The 13575-nt window shown below is 41.1% G+C and overlaps 1 protein-coding gene across 3 annotated transcripts in view; it reads left to right on the top strand.

Annotated features, from left to right (window-relative positions):
* LOC126092122 (testis-expressed protein 2) overlaps nt 1–13575 on the top strand; it is a 335634-nt gene that overhangs the window by 298326 nt on the left and 23733 nt on the right. The gene's annotated exons all lie outside the window — the stretch shown is intronic.

Raw genomic sequence — 13575 nt, 5'->3', positions numbered from 1 at the left:
AGGTCACGGCAGTTGTGAAAAGCGAGTGGTGTATTAATTAATGGCAGGTCAGTCCTTTTCAGTAATGTTATTGTGCATAAATAGTGTGTCACAGATGCTGGTTTATGACAGTGTATATTGTCACACTTCTTTAGTTTTAATCTACAGTTCATAACCAATAGATTGTGTTCAGAGTCCACATCTGCCCCTGAAAATGTCGTACAGTTTAAAACCTGGTTCCTAAATCTCTGTCTGACCATTATATAATCTATCTGAAGCCTTCCAGTGTCTCGAGGCCTCTTCCATATATACCACAGTCTTTCATGATTCCTAAGCCAAGTGTTAGTTATGATTAAGTTATGCTCTGTGCAGAATTCTACCAGGCGGCTTCCTCTTTCATTCCTTATGCCCATTCCACATTCTCCTACTACTTTTCCTTCTCTTCCTTTCCTATGATCAAATTCCAGTTCCCCATGACTATTAATTTTTCGCCTCACTTCACTATCTGAGTAATTTCTTTTACCTTACTATACATTTCTTCAATCTCTTCATCATCTGTGGAGCTAGTTGCTTTATAAACTTGTACTGGTGTGTTAGGCATGAGCTTTGTGCCTATCTTGGCTACAATAATGCATTCACTATACTGTTCTTAGTAGCTTACCCACACTCCTATTTTTTTTATTCATAATTAAACGTACTCCTGCAGTACCCTTATTTAATTTTGTATTTATAACCCTGTATTCACCTGACCAGTGGTTGTGTTCCTCCTGCCACTGAACTTCACTAATTCCCACTATATCTAACTTTAACCTATCCATTTCCCTTTTTAAATTTTCTAACCTGCCTGCCCCTTTAAGGGATCTGACAATCCATGCTCCGATACATAGAACCCCAGATTTGTTTCTCCTGATACCGATGTCCTCCTGAGAAGTCCCCGCCCGGAGATCCGAATGGGGGACTATTTTACCTCCGGAACATTTTACCCAAGAGGACACCATCATCATTTAACCATACAGTAAAGCTGCATACCCTCAGGAAAAATTACGGCTGTAGTTTTCCCTTGATTTCAGCCATTTTCAGTACCAGCACAGCAAGGCCGTTTGGTTAATGTTACAAGGCCAGATCAGTCAATCATACAGACTGTGCCCCTGCATCTACTGGAAAGGCTGCTGCCCCTCTTTGGGAACCACACGTTTGTCTGGCCTCTCAACAGATAACCCTCCATTGTGGTTGCACCTACGGTACGGCTATCTGTATAGCTGAGGCACACAAGCCTCCCCACCAACTTCAAGGTCTATGGTGCATACTATATGGTGTACTTTGCTTTGAGACATGTCAAGCATGTGACAGGTTCTTTACTACCAGTAGGAGACAAACTCCTTCTTTGGTATGATCTGGTAATCTATTTATGTCATTAAAATTCAAATGCTCCATGTGTCGATGCTACAGGATAACAGAATTTAAATTGAGAGGACACATTAAATTAGCATTCACTTCTCTTTGTGTGTTCAGTAAATACAAATTATTTATTATTGTTGCTGAACATACAAATGTTTCCTCCTATATCACAACCATCATGCCTGAAATTTGTTAGTTATCTGGTTCTGACCACAGCACTAATTGACAGTAGGTTAGCAGCAAGTTTTTGTACACATAATACATCTGTTACCTGAGTTCTTATGTTTATATCACCACTCAGTATCAAATTGACATTGACTGATTCTCTGATTATTTGTGCTGAGAGTCAAAACAACAGTGAGTCTTAGTGCCCTATTGCCAGGTCCAAAATTGAGTTTATTGTGTGGTTTCACTCCCTGATTTGTGTAATGTCCATCAGTACCCGTAAAGAGTGGTGGGTGACCCTTTACTAATTCATTATTAGATGCAGTTCCTTCAGGCATTAATAACACGAATATTCTGTGTCTTTTCACCTCTAATGCTTTACATTAGAAGATTAAATGTGGTGGATTTTCATCCTCCCCACCACATAGTCTACACTTACGGGCTTCCACTTTAGTGATGGTAAGGGCAGTTTCTGGTCCAACAAATTGAGTCGTAATGTGTACCGGGTGATCAAAAAGTCAGTATAAATTTGAAAACTTAATAAACCATGGAATAATGTAGATAGAGAGGTAAAAATTGACAAACATGCTTGGAATGACATAGGGTTTTATTTGGGGGGGAGGGGGGGGGGGGGAGTAGTTCACATGTCCGACAGACGGCGCTGGACAGCAAAACATGATTTCGAAGTTCGAAGCCATGGGTTGTTTAGACGATAGACCCTGTAGTGGCCAACCAAGCACAAGGCGTAATGCTGCTGAGACAGTTCAGGAAGAAATGGAGACCATAGCGGGTTCGTCTATGCACGGGGAAGTCAGCACTTGTGCAGTCGCACATTGCACCGGCATTCCATACACTACTGTTTGGTTGGCACTGAAGCGTACCCTCCGATGCTATCCGTCCAAAATCCACCGACATCATGAACTGTTACCTGGCGATTTAGTGAAGTGGAGAGCATTTGCGGTGTGGGCATTTCAAAAGATGGCGGAAGATGATGATTAGTTGAGTAACATGTTGTGGACCGACAAAGCTCATTTCATGCTCCGAGGGTCTGTCAACGCCCACAACTGCAGAATTTGGGCTACCAAAAATCCTAGAACTGTTGTGGAAACTCCATTGCACGACAAGAAAGTCACGGTATGGGTTGGATTTACCACATCTACCGTTATCGGACCTTTTTTCTTCGATGAAATAATTCTGGTTTTGTAACTGCTACCGTGACGGGTGAGAGGTACGCCGATATTTTAGCAGACTCACATCATCCCCAGCCCGGCTGATAAACACCTGCTGGAACGTACGATGTTTATGCAGGATGGCGTTCCACACCATATCGCTAGATGCATGAAAGATCTCTTGCACGCTTCATTTGGTGATGATCGTGTGCTCAGACGCCACTTTCGTCAGGCTTGGCCTCCCACGTCCCCAGACCTCAGTCCGTGCGATTATTGGCTTTGGGTTTACCTGAAGTCGTAAGTGTATCGTGATCGACCGACATCTCTAGGGATGCTGAAAGACAACATCCGACACCAATGCCTCACCATAAATCCGGGTATGCTTTACAGTGCTGTTCACAACATTGTTCCTCAACTACAGCTATTGTTGAGGAATGATGGTGGACATATTGAGCATTTCCTGTAGAGAACATCATCTTTGCTTTGTCTTCCTTTCTTATACTAATTATTGTTATTCTGATCAGATGAAGCACCATCTGTCGGACTTTTTTTAACTTTTGTATTTTTTTGGTTCTAATAAACCCCATATTATTCCAAGCATGTGTGTCAATTTGTACCTCTCTATCTACATTATTCCGTGATTTATTCTGACTTTTTGATCACCCGGTATTTTGGCCAGCCTAGCAGCTTGTTCATTGCCACTAATTTCTGAGTGACTAGGGGACCCACAGCAAGTTTTCCCTGTTGCTGTCCTCTAGTCTCACAAGGGCTTTATGATGTTCTGCAGTGTTCTTTGATCTCATAGCAGTGGTTGACACAGATTTCAAGGCTGCTTGGCTATCTGAGTGAATGTAGAGACCATGATCCTTGTAGAAACAATGTTGATTGTCCTCCACGCACACACTGATAGTAGATATTTGTGCCTGAAATATAGGGCCAGCTTCCCTAGAGTGGCTGCTCTCTCTACTGTAGGATGTTCCCCATTCTCGTATACCCTAGCCCCAGCACCTTCATCTGTTTTCAGCACATCAGTAAACCAGACTGTGATTCCAGAATGGTGTCATGGTTTATTCTTTCACTGCTTCCTACTACAGTTGTTACCTTGAATGTTTTATTGAAGCAGCTGGAAGTTATTGAAAAGTCAGCTGGAATTTTCTGACCATTCCTGTATTTACCACAATCACTATGTTGGTGTGGGTTTCCGGATGTCCATGAAGTTTCCAGTTATTTGCAGTTTTCAACCTGTATGCCTCTACTGGTGACTCCATTGTAATCCAGAGATGTAATGGGGGCACTTCCAGCATGGTCTCCATCCCAGCAGTGGGAGTGCTGCTAATTCCACCTGTTGTGCCAAGTTCTGTAGCAGCCACCTTCTGTTCTGGTTGGTTGGTTTGTGGGGGGTTGAAGGGACCAGACAACAAAGGCCATCAGTCCCCCTCTGTTCTGCTTTATTCCACCATACTGCAGCCGCATAAATTATCAGAGGTCTTATTGCACTGGTGTACTCTTGTAGACCTCAGTTTTTACCCCATCCCCTTCTAGTGCACATTAGAGTGCCTTTCACATTGGAATATATATTCTTTATGTGAGGTGTCCATGATAGTGTTACGTACTTCCTGGGTTGCCCCTAGATACTTCACTTCCCCCTGTACTGAAAGAGTTTTGTTGAAAATCTTGAGATTCCAGTATGTGTCCTGCACATGATTCCTCATGTACAGTACTATAGCAGTTTCCTTTACCAGTTTTGCAGAACGTTCAGTGCTCATTCTGCCATTGTTCTAATAGTACTAGCAAATTTGCCAAGTATTACTTTTCCTTAGGAAAAGCAACCTCTAATATTTAACTCTTCAATCAATTATTTACCACTAGGTTCCACAGGAGTGGACAAAAAACCCTTCCTTGTGGACACTCTTTGGTGGTGTTGATCACAATACATTCATCATGGTGGTTTCCACCTTTTGTCTACTCAGCATGGTCTTGATTTACCTGCATATGGTCATCTCAGTTCCATGCTGTCTGCAGCTCTAACCATGGATTCAAAGGGTATTGCTAAAAGCCAGGTCAATATCCAGGAAGATGCAGAGGACAGTTTTCTGTAAGTGTAGAGGGTTTCCCGCCTTCCCAAGTCCCTGTAACAAAAGTCTACCACCTGCATGAAATTCTGCTCATGACGTAAATGTATGTTCTGGAGTTTTTAGATTTCTAGTATAAATCAATTTACCTCTCATTCCTCCAAGGCCTTATACAGCCCCTTTATATCCCGGATCAGTGCTACATCCAACTCCTGTCTTCCCAGAATATGACACAGGAGAGGAGTTGCCCCCTTACGGTGTTGCAGGTTTATCTGCAACACTTGCAGCCACCAACTTGGGCCATGGTCGCTTCTGATGCCTGTAATTATTCTGACATGACTGTAACCTGCAAGAATTCTGAATACAGTTTAAGACCCCGTTCTTGCTTTGCCCTCTTGGATTCTTCATCAACTTCCACCATGAGGGTTTGACCATCAGATACAACATAGAATGAGATTTTCACTCTGCAGCGGAGTGTGCGCTGATATCAAACTTACTGGCAGATTAAAACTGTGTGCCGGACCGAGACTCAAACTCGGGACCTTTGCCTTTCGCAGGCAAGCGCTCTACCAACTGAGCTACCCAAGCACGACTCACGCCCATCCTCACAGCTTTATTTCTGCCAGTACCTCGTCTCCTACCTTCCAAACTTTGCAGAAGCTCTCCTGCGAACCTTGCAGAACTAGCACTCCTGAAAGAAAGGATATTGTGGAGACATGGCTGAGCCACAGCCTGGGGGATGTTTCCAGAATGCTTCTGCAAAGTTTGGAAGGTAGGAGAAAAGGTACTGGCAGAAGTAAAGCTGTGAGGACGGGGCGTGAGTCGTGCTTGGGTAGCTCAGTTGGTAGAGCGCTTGCCCGCGAAAGGCAAAGGTCCCGAGTTCGAGTTTCGGTCCGGCACACATTTTTAATCTGCCAGTTTCATTTTACAACATTCTCGTTTATTAACCTTCAGCCCTCTGCCAAGACATGTACTATCTGGAACTGAAGAAGTATTGGTACCCAGTTTCATATCTTTGTGGTACTGACGAGTTCTGCTGCTGTCTTGACCAGCAACTTTGACTCCTCCCATGGAGATATCTTGGGCATCATCTCCCTAAGCCAATAAACTGTTCACCTCACCTCCCCCCCCCCTTTCCAGCCACCCACCCATGTGCGCATGTGTGCGCGCACACACACACACACACACACACACACACACACACACACACGAAAGATCAGAGCACCTTTGTCCACATATACCCTCCTTCCCATCTAGCTCCTTCTGTTGTGGGTAATGTTGACCAGTGGATATCTCTGTTGGATAACTGTTATCTTAAAAACCAAGACTGAGGCACTATAGGTCTGTTTCACTATTTCTTGCCTCAGCTTTTTCTAGATCTGAGTATACTGAGAAGTCTAAGTATTAGTCTCCTTCCTTGTTCTTTTGTTCCCTGACTTAAAGACGGAAGGGGTACTGTACTCCTTTCACACTAAGACCTAAGACAGGTTTTTTTTATTATTATTATTTTATTTTATTTTTTTTATTTTGAGGTCTTAGGTTCAAGACCCTTCAGTTACCTCCATTTATTTTTAGAAAGCCATTCTTTGCTTTCCTTTTCATTTTGTCATTTGAATAGTTTTCTACTCTGAGCCCCAGCCAGGGTTTTGACCTTGACATAGTCCAATTTCTCAGTGATGATTTCCATGTCTTGGACTGGTCTGTCTCCTGATCCAGTTCCAGAAACAGCATTCATCAGTTCCAACCCTCTGGTCCATGGATGCTTGAGGTGTCATCAAGTCCCTTGGTTTTTGTTTGATTTTCTGTGTTCTCTATTATGGTCCCACGAGAATTTGGGATATTTTAGGTTGACACCATAGAGCCTCATGCAGTGCAAGGCTAATTACACAGGGAGCTCACCCAGTAAACATGGGGCTCCACTCACGACACATCTTCCCATGCGCGATGCCCCCTTTGGCTCAGATCACATACACTTTGTATTGGGAAAGGCTATGGGAATGGATGTGGGGGAGATGGGTCACACTTCATCTGGTTTATCAACTGAACTCTGTCCAGCATCGGCAACCCTGCAAATAACTGTGCTACAGCTGGCATAGCCCTCAGCTGGACACACAAGCCTTGCCATCCATATGGTCAGCACTGCAACAAGGTAGACTTCCCTGGATGGGATCAAATTGACATTTCCCAGACTTCCTACAGTAAGCAGTGTCTTGCTGGCAACAGCTAGGATGGGTATTGGTTGGTTTCATACATCATAGATCCAGTTGTATTGATTTGTCTTGTATCGAGATGCTTGAGTCAATGTACCAAATATCTGGATTCATCGAATGTGAAAAAGCTGCAGAACCTGCGATGAAAGTTTCTTTTTCAGATTTAATATTGCCTTTCACTATGTTTTGTGTGTGTGTGTGTGTGTGTGTGTGTGTGTGTGTGTGTGTGTGTGTGTGTGTTATCCTATGAATAATGCTGAACTCTTTGGGTCTTGTACTTCTTGTAAAAGATTTGTTTTTATGAGGTCAGCACAGATTTTTATAACTGAACTGTCAGTTCCCATTATTGTTGGTTCATATATTACAGCTGAACCAGCGAGGATTAATTTTTCCAAGCCATTCATCATTGACATAAAATTTAGTATTTCTTAATTTGTGAGTGGTTGACGTGATTTTGTCCACTTAATCCTTAATACTTTTAGATGATTCCGGAATAGTGGTAATAAACTTGCTCCAGTTTCTTCCAGTCCTCCTTAGCTGTGGATATGTATGTGCAAATAGGTTATTGGATCAAATAATGTAATGAGCTTCAATCTTGCCTTGACTTCGTTTTTTGGATTAGTGTTAATGCTGCACACAAAGTCCCAGGGGTCATTATATTCTAAGTATGCTTGCACTGAGAACTTCCAACTTGTATAATTATAATGTCCAGTGAGTTTTTCAATGTGGGATTGGGTTTGATTGGAACTTGACATTTTCTGCTGTTAAATACAGGATAAAATGTAGAGTAACAGTCCATGTATGTAATAGCTGAAGTTACATTGTTTGAGTCAACTCAAAAGATGACACATTGAAGATTTGTCACTGAGATTTTAATCATTTACTGCCACAATGGTAACTGTGGAATCCTTCACGAGCTTTGCTGTCATGAAGGATAATTTATGTGTGGTTATTTACAATAAACAAAAAGCTTCTCTTAACTTTTAAATGCAATGACAGAAAATTTAACTTCAGTGGTACAAAAGATCGCAAATAACACTGAATGTAATCTCATAATCAGTGAATATTTATATGTGCTGTAATTTCATAAGGTTGGTAGTGTGTACAAACAATTTTATACAGGGTATTTGTCATCTATCAATTCAGGAAAGTTCCTCTAATTGGCCTACAATTCCACCTGAACTACAACACATATGCATCATGTGAGAATTTCATATTCTCTTGCTGTGTATGCGCAAACTAGTATATTAGTCCGAGAGCAAAAATGAAAAGGCTCTTTTTTGTAGGAAACTTATTGTAGATTAATTTTGTACTGGGACTGTTATCAGTAGAAGCTGTAGTTTTCAAATTCTTGAAGAAAATGTGTAAGTGACCTTAAAAAGCACCACCACTTCCACCATATTCTCCCTCACCCCTTGCTAATCACAGTTTTTAGTATGTTGTTCGTGGCATTCCCTCCTAGCACTATACAAAAATTTGTGACAACATGAATTATTTATCATAGTTGTCCTCTTATGGTCTTCAGTGACTGTGCTTATTATGCAACCATCTTAGATGTGCACTTACAGATTATTATATTGATATTTGTGTAAATTTTGCCTTAGGACTGTGTGACTTTAAACTGCATACAATTAACAACTGAATCATTTTGTCTCCCTGTCCTTCTGAATAAGAAATTACTGTGCTTGTGAGGGTTAAGTTTGGATCAAATTGTCAGCATAATTAGTTTTTGTGTAATGTTTATAAAAGTCATTTACTTTCATTACCATAGCAGGCACATTTATATTAATAATGTTAGCAAAATAGTCGACTAAGCCAATGACTAAGCCCTGTCAATAAAGACAAAAAAATGTTGAATATGGGAAGTAATTTGTGTAGTCACATATTTTTGTGCTATGGTAGGACGGGGTGCATTGGATGACACACTTAAAATCCTGACCGGCAACGAATGAGGGTGGGGTGGAGCCACATTTGAAGGTGTTTTGTGTGCTTTTCTTGAATAACTTAAAAACCTCAGCCTCTAATGGTAACATAACCCAGTACACAATAGCATTACATTAAATTTAGTACAAAGAACATCCTATTCATTTTTTTTCTCTGTGAGTAACAGCTTGTATGTAGAGAGTGAGGAAATATGAAAATCTTGCATGACATGCATGCGCTGTAGCTTTGCTTGCTTTTATATGGCAATTTGATGTACTTTGCCGATTTGATTGGCCACAAGTCTCCTGCATAAAATTTTTCGTCCCGATTCCTGCTGTATGGCTGTGGTACATCACAAACAATTACTGCTTACACTGTGTATACACATATTTATTTATTTACACAACACACACACACACACAGAGCACATGTGTACGTATAATAGGATGTATAAACAGAACAACATTCACTGCTAGCTGATCAGTCAAGTGTGTTGGTAAGTAATAATCAATCGCAATGTCCAACAATTTGTTATGTTTTGGCAATACTGCCATACCTCATGTACTTGCTCTCTTTTCTATGCTGGTGTAGTCCTCTTGTACCCACCAACAGATTCAAGTGATGAGTTTTCAGTTAAATTGCCATCGGTGGAAACAGAGTTTAGAGATGATATCATAGGACCCTCTGTCTCGTTTAAAGAGAGTAAGAGACTTCCTTTCTGATCTCTAATACTTGCTAGTGTTGTGCAAACTATGTGATTCCGTATACTAAGTTCTTGTTGCATTATTGTTTGTTGGGAAGAGAGAATGGTTCATTGCAATCATCTGATGACAGAAGCACCCAGTGCTAACTGCCAATTTTTGTTATTTCTATGTTGCTTTTGAATGCCTACAACACCAATGTTGCTACTTTAAATGATTGCATGCTGTGAATAATATCATAGAAGGTTGGGTTCGAAGATGTTAGCGGCTCAGACCAAACTACGCTGTTTTGAGCAAAGGAAACTACATCAATTCTGATGAACAGGCCTGGATGTGAGACTCTGGAGGATGGCAATCCATGATGTATAACACTGGCCTACCTTTGTAGCAAATTGGTTAAGTGCATTGAGCTGTCGCAATGTCAGTTTGCCAACCATAATATTGGGTCAACAAATGAAAAATATCGTTGATTGCAATATCACTGGGTCAGTAGTTTGTGGACTACTTTGTATGCTGATGACATCATGGCAGCAGAGATATGCTTAAATGGAGGATCAAAAACCTTGCTGAACTTACAGTAAGCAAGAAAATAGTAAGTTACCAAGCCTCATTATACTCTTCAGAACGATGACTGTGGAGGAGATGCTGCTGACCCTATGGCTGAACAGTTTGTTACAATAACACCGTGAATTGCTTCTGTTGCTACTGGAGTAAGAGTATTTGTTGCTATGTTGCTCTTTCTGTTTCTGTTAGTGGGATAACTGCAGTTGAACTTGCTGCAGCTGCTGTTCTTCTTCCAGCTTTAATTGCAGTTATTGCACATCAAGAAATCATTCATTCATAATTCTCACAGAGTATAGTCCTCATTCCCAACCTGTAGTATTCCTACAGATACACCAAAATGCTGTGCGTGGTGAACCACACACAACTGCCCAGCTGAGGTATAATCTAGTGCCTATCTCAAACTTTCAAATAAAATGTGATAAAGCCAAGACTGGCGTGAATTAGCATAGTGTGTCCGATATTTATCTTATGAAAAAACTGAATATACAACCAGGACTGTTATCAGTAGGCAATTGTGATGTGAACTATAAATCTTTATAAATATCAGCAGTCTGATATGATCAGCATAGTGTATGGATGTTTAACTAGACTGGCTCTCCCTATACAAAGCACTTGTTGCAGTCCCAGCAGGTGGAACAGGTGCTACCCATATGAGCTGATTTGTGTATAATATCTAATGCCGGTTACGGAGTCCATGTCAGTGTCACAGTCCTGCAGGAATTCAAGAAAAACTGTTCACTATAACATCCTCCTTGTATAAGGGCGATTCAAAAAGAAACAAGCTGGAGTCTGGAATGTGCAAACCAGTGACAGGAGGATAATATCATGGTGTGTGTAACGAGTTGTGGTTCCGACCAGAGTGTGGAAGTTCACAGCTCATCGCTAGAGGGCACGCATGCAGCAGGGTGTATACTACCCGGGACAACCGGGAGATCCAGGAAAAACATGGGAATTTTTCATATTTTTTTTTTTTTTAGTTTTCAGTTAAATTTTTATGATTTTGACTGGTAAGAATCAATACAACAAAGGATATTACTGTATCCCGCTTCTGCAGGATAATGCTGCAGCAACAAAACATGAACAAGAGGGGAAAAAACGAAAATAAAACGCGCCATATACAACAACAAAACACAGTGCTCATACAAGTGTCTGCCAACAGCAAAGTGTGTCAAAGGCTTTAGGAAGACTATGCAATGCTTCATAGCAACAAATTGCCTCCGATGAGCGTGACATGACAGCTGTTAACATTAGATTTGTTTGAGCAGTTGCTGGCGGGCTCAGTGCATGCGCAGTTGAGTCGCATATGAGTGGTACCTTCTCCCACTTGTGGCTACAGATGTGTGGCTGAGCACCACTATCTAATATTGCCCCTGTTTGGAAATATCGGAGATCCGGGGCTGAACCACAGAGTGGTTAGTCTCCACGTGCCCCGTGTTTACATTTAGTGATTTTGCTGTTTCCTCTTCATTTATTTCTCTCACATCAAATGAAAACAAAATGGATTTCTGTGGCCAGGAGCTGTCAAATGAATTAAAATACGTTTGCATGATTAGGGAAGGCTAAAATATGTTATTAGTTTCAGGTTTTATTTCCACCTTTCTGACAGTCAAGCATTAATTGCCTAGCAGAACAAATAAGTTATTTTTGTTGCTTTGCTAAAGAGATTTGTCTTTCATTAATCTTTTGCACTGAGGCAGTCAATTTATTTGAAATGAATAATTTCACACCATTGGCTAGTTTCAACTGTTCGCTGCATTTCAAGTGCACGTTTTCCATCTTTTAGCTCGCATGGCATTATGCCATAATAAAGAACCAAACATAAGATTATACAATACTGTTACTCAAGAAAATTTACATCCCAATCTGGACATAAGAATGTGCACTTTAAGCCAAATTATGCATTTTAGTATGGTTCACGAAATTCCAATGCTCTTGAAGTATCCTCTGATGTCTTGTTTCTTTTGTGACACAGTGCAAGATCTTTTAATGTTTTACACGTATGAACATACGGGCTTCCTGCGTCGTCATAGCTGCGCAAGAGCGGTGGCGCCTGTTATCTGGCACTTTCTGGCAACTGCTGAAACAAATCAGTTTCTAACAGGTCACGGGAAAATATTGCTGATGGTGGTTTGAAAAGCATTACTTTCAAAGTAAATTTCCTTTTACACAAGATGAAGTATATGTGAGAATGTATGATGAATTTCTTAAATCACAGAGCGTTTGACTCTCAATTAAAAATCAACTCTTTGAGGACGACCATCTAGAAGAATTTTGAGCCCAGAAGATCAGACATTTACGTCGTTATTAAAAATTTTACTGGCACATTTGTGTGATATATCTTAAAGTGTAACATGCGCAAAAAAGATCAACATTATATGTGGAAGCTTAGCTTCTCTTGCAGCTTATTAATCTTTGTGACCACGATTATATGTGAAAGCTTTGTTTTTCTTGTAGCAACACTGTGTATATTAATTTAAACCATTAACTTTTCTTATTTGTGTGTTCACACTACTTAAGAGTGATATTGCTATTGGCTGACTACATCACGTGTCCTATACTGTTGTCAGCCGGCTATATCACGTGATATGAGCTGTGACCGGCTTACAAAAGTGTGACACAATATCGATTTCAGTGCTTTGGAAAGTAACATGCGACGTTTGGTGGAATTCAAATTTATACCTTCATAACACGAAAATATGCAGCGTACATGTAGCTGCACATCAAAGATCTTTCCAAAACGTGTTTTTTCACCCTGTGTTTAATTTTCTAAAGTGCCGGGAAATTCTACTGCGGCGTGTAAAACCATAAACATTCAAAAGATTGATAAGTTTTACAGTGTCGAGGAAAAGTGTACTGTCACGTAGCATGGGAAAAGTGTACTTTCATCTGGGAGAAAGTGTATTTTCAACCGGGAAATCCGGGAAAAAATCCAGGAATTTTTTTCGTTGTCCATGTATACACCCTGTGCACGTCACATGACTATAAAGAGCTAGCAGCAGCATGCTTCAATAGTCCAACACTACCAGTCGCATTGCAAACAGTGACATGGACGCGTCACAAAAAGAGCAAAGAGGTGTTGTTTGTTTTCTGACAGTGGAAAGAGGAGGAGGAATGGACATTCATCGACGAATGCCACAAGTGTACGGCGAACGCTGCATATCCCTTGCAAGGTCAAGGCATGGCACAAGCGCTTCAGTGAAGGACGGGAGTCGTTAACCAATGATGCACAGTCTGGAGCACCACACTGCATTACCGATGACATCGCCCAGCTGGTGGATGCACTCATTAACCAGGACTGCCGAGTGACAGTGAAAGCCATAGCCGCCATTGTCGGATTGAGCATCGGAAGTGTTCACACCATCATGAAGGAACAACTGCACATGTGCAAAGTGTG

Source organism: Schistocerca cancellata, chromosome 7, assembly GCF_023864275.1.
Source record: "Schistocerca cancellata isolate TAMUIC-IGC-003103 chromosome 7, iqSchCanc2.1, whole genome shotgun sequence".
Taxonomy (NCBI): domain Eukaryota; kingdom Metazoa; phylum Arthropoda; class Insecta; order Orthoptera; family Acrididae; genus Schistocerca; species Schistocerca cancellata.
This window is presented reverse-complemented; position numbering and strand designations above follow the sequence as displayed.